Here is a 4,169-nt window from a genome sequence, read left to right on the forward strand (position 1 = left end):
GTTAAGTATGTTGATTCTTGAACACAACTACTTTTATGAGTCTTGGCCGTGGCCCTAAGCACTTTGTTTTCCACTATTACCACCAGATACATAAATGCCACAGACACATGACTGGGTGAACCTTTTCAGATTGTGACTCAGCTTTGCTAGAGTCCCCAGTTAGAGGTGTCCAGAGCTCTTAAGCACACTCTTTTTGCTTTGGATCACGACTTTAACCACTCAGTCTCAAGCTTTTCACTTGGACCTTCATGACACAAGCACATGGTTAGGGACAGCTTGATTTAGCCGCTTAGGCCTGGATTTTATTTCCTTGGGCCCTCCTATCCATTGATGCTCAAAGCCTTGGATCCTTTTTACCCTTGCCTTTTGGTTTTAAGGGCTATTGGCTTTTTCTGCTTGCTTTTTCTTTTTCTTTCTATTTTTTTCGCCAATTTTTTTTTCTTTTTTTTTTCGCAAGCTTTTCTTTTTCACTGCTTTTTCTTGCTTCAAGAATCAATTTCATGATTTTTCAGATTATCAATAACATTTCTCTTTGTTCATCATTCTTTCAAGAGCCAACAGTTTTAACATTCATAAACAACAAGATAAAAAAGATGCACTGTTCAAGCATTCATTCAGAAAACAAAAAGTATTGTCACCACATCAATATAATTAAACTAAATTCAAGGATAAATTCGAGATTCATGTACTTCTTGTTCTTTTGAATTAAAAACATTTTTCATTTAAGAGAGGTGAAGGATTCATAGAATTATTCATAGCCTTAAGACATAGTTACTAAATACTAATGATCATGTAATAAAGACACAAGTATAGATAAACATATAACATAAAAAAAATGAAAAGCAGAAGAAAAATTTAAGAACAAGGAATGAGTCCACCTTAGTGAGGGTGGCGCCTTCTTATAGGACCAATGGTGCTTTTTGAGCTCCTCTATGTCTTTTCCTTGCTTCTATTGCATGATCCATAGTGATTTTGGTGCTCCTATCCTTAGTTGCTCCCAATAGTTGTGTGGAGGACCATTTATCCCCTGAGGTATCTCAGGGATCTCTTGATTTGCAGTCAAATGTTCTACCACTGAGCTATAAACCCTTTACATGAGTCTTTCCATCTCCCATGACTCAGAGGTGGAAGCTTTTGTCTTCCCTTTTCCTTTTCTAGAGGATTCTCCGGCCTTATGTGCCATTGATGGTAATGGAAAACAAAAAAAAGATTATGCTTTGACCACACTAAACTTAAAATATTGCTCGTCCTCGAGCAATGGAAGAAAAAGGGAAGAAGAAGAAGAGAATATAGAGGAGAAGGGGAAGTGTAGGTTCGGCCATATAGGGTGGGATTGGGTGGGAAATGTTTTTGAATTTTGAAGGTAGGTGGGGTTTATTGGGAAGAGTGGATGGATGTGAGTGGTGAATAGGTGATTGGGAAGAGAGATTGAGGTGATTGGTGAAGGGTTTTTGGGAAGTGTGACATGGGGAAGAGCAAAATAGGATTAGGAGGTAAGGTGGGAATATAGTAGGTGGGGATCCTGTGGGGTCCACAGATCCTGAGGTGATCCTGTGGGGTCCACAGATCCTGAGGTGATCCTGTGGGGTCCACAGATCCTGAGGTGATCATGTGGGGTCCACAGATCCTGAGGTGTCAAGGAATTCCATCCCTACACCAAATAGGCATGTAAAATGCCTTTGCACACCATTCTGGCATTTAAACGCCGAGGTGATGCACGTTCTGGGCGTTCAACACCCATGTGAAGCATGTTCTGGGCGTTGAACGCCAGTTTCATGCTTGTTACTGGCGTTCAGCGCCAGCTTTTCCTCTAGGCACATTCCTGGCGTTCAAACGCCAGAATGTTGCTTGTTTCTGGTGTTCAGCGCCAAATTCATGCTCTGTTCTGGCGTTGAACGCCAGCCAGATGCACCTTACTGGCGTTGAACGCCAGCCTGTGCTTCCTCCAGGGTGTGATTTTTCTTCTGCTGTTTTTGATTCTGTTTTTAATTTTTCTATTTTTTTTCGTGACTCCTCATGATCATGTACCTAATAAAACACAAAATAAAAATAGAATAATATAAAATAAAAATTAGATAAAATTGGGTTGCCTCCCAATAAGCGCTTCTTTAATGTCAATAGCTTGACAGTGGCTCTCATGGAGCCACAAGGTGATCAGGTCAATGTTGTATAGTCCCAACACCAAACTTAGAGTTTGGATATGGGATCTTAACACCAAACTTAGAGTTTGGTTGTGGCCTCACAACACCAAACTTAGAGTTTGACTGTGGGGGCTCTTCTTGACTCTGAACTGAGAGAAGCTCTTCATGCTTACTCTCTTTTGTCACAGAGGGATGGCCATGTGCCTTAAACACAAGGTAGTCCCCATTCAATTGAAGGACTAATTCACCTCTGTTGACATCTATCACAGCTCCTACTGTGGCTAGGAAAGGTCTTCAAAGGATGATGCATTCATCCTCTTCCTTCCTAGTGTCTAAGATTATGAAATCAGCAGGGATGTAAAGGCCTTTAACCTTTACTAGCACGTCCTCTACTATTCCATAAGCTTGTCTCAATGACTTGTCTGCCAATTGTAATGAGAACAAGGCAGGTTGTGCCTCAATGATCCCCAGCTTCTTCATTACAGAGAGTGGCATAAGATTTATCCCTGACCCCAGATCACATAGAGCCTTTTCAAAGGTCATAGTGCCTATGGTACAAGGTATTAAGAACTTGCCAGGATCTTGTTTCTTTTGAGGTAGAGTTTGCTGAATCCAGGTATCTAGTTCATTAATGAGCAAGGGAGGTTCACTTTCCCAAGTCTCATTACCAAACAACTTAGCATTCAGCTTCATGATAGCTCCTAAATATTGAGCAACTTGCTCTCCAATCACATCTTCATCCTCTTCAGAGGAAGAATAGTCTTCAGAGCTCATGAATGGCAGAAGGAGATTTAATGGAATCTCAATGGTCTCTGTATGAGCCTCAGATTCCTTTGGATCCTTAATAGGAAATTCCTTCTTGCTTGAGGGACGTCCCAGGAGGTCTTCCTCACTTGGATTTTCATCCTCCTCCTCCCTTGTGCATTCGGCCATATTGATTATATCAATGGCCTTGCACTCTCCTTTTGGATTCTCTTCTGTATTGCTTGGGAGAATACTGGGAGGAGTTTCAATGACTTTCTTACTCAGCTGGCCCACTTGTGCCTCCAGATTTCTGATGGAGGATCTTGTTTCATTCATGAAACTGAAAGTGGCCTTTGACAGATCAGAGACTAGATTGGCTAAATTAGAAGTGTTTTGTTTAGAATTCTCTGTCTGTTGCTGAGAAGATTATGGATATGGCTTGCTATTGCTCAGCCTATTGCGTCCACCATTGTTAAAGCCTTGTTGAGGCTTTGGTTGATCCTTCCACGAGAAATTTGGATGATTTCTCCATGATGAGTTATAGGTGTTTCCATAAGGTTCATCCATGTAATTGACCTCTGCCATGGCAGGGTTCTCAGGATCATAAGCTTCTTCAGAAGCTGCCTCTTTAGTACTGTTGGATGCATTCTGCCATCCATTCAGACTTTGAGAGATCATGTTGACTTGCTGAGTCAACACTTTGTTCTGAGCCAATATGGCATTCAGAGCATCAATTTCAAGAACTCCTTTCCTCTGAGGCATCCCATTATTCACGGAATTCCTCTCAGAAGTATACATGAATTGGTTATTTGCAACCATGTCAATGAGTTCTTGAGCTTCTGCAGATGTTTTCTTTAGGTGAATTGATCCACCTGCAGAATGGTCCAATGAGATTTTCGAAAATTCAGATAGACCATAATAGAATATATCTAATATGGTCCATTCTGAAAACATGTCAGATGGACATCTTTTGGTCAGCTGCTTGTATCTTTCCCATGCTTCATAGAGGGATTCACCATCTTTTTGTTTGAAGGTTTGAACATCCACTCTCAGCTTGCTCAGCTTTTGAGGAGGAAAGAATTTATCCAAGAAGGCAGTGACCAGCTTATCCCAGGAGTCCAGGCTATCCTTGGGTTGTGAATCCAACCATATTCTAGCTCTGTCTCTTACAGCAAAAGGGAAAAGCATGAGTCTGTAGACTTCAGGATCAACTCCATTCATCTTTACAGTCTCACAGATCTACAAGAACTCAGTTAAAAACTGGTAAGGATCTTCAGATGGAAG

General features: G+C 41.2%; 1 non-coding gene across 1 annotated transcript; it reads left to right on the plus strand.

Annotated features, from left to right (window-relative positions):
• The first annotated feature begins 3,837 nt into the window (after positions 1-3,837).
• Positions 3,838-3,941, plus strand: LOC112799521 (small nucleolar RNA R71). The gene has a single exon (XR_003201097.1). It is a non-coding gene; the product is annotated as a small nucleolar RNA R71 (small nucleolar RNA).
• The last annotated feature ends 228 nt before the right edge of the window (positions 3,942-4,169 follow it).

The sequence above is a fragment of the Arachis hypogaea genome, chromosome 4 (assembly GCF_003086295.3).
Source record: "Arachis hypogaea cultivar Tifrunner chromosome 4, arahy.Tifrunner.gnm2.J5K5, whole genome shotgun sequence".
Taxonomy (NCBI): domain Eukaryota; kingdom Viridiplantae; phylum Streptophyta; class Magnoliopsida; order Fabales; family Fabaceae; genus Arachis; species Arachis hypogaea.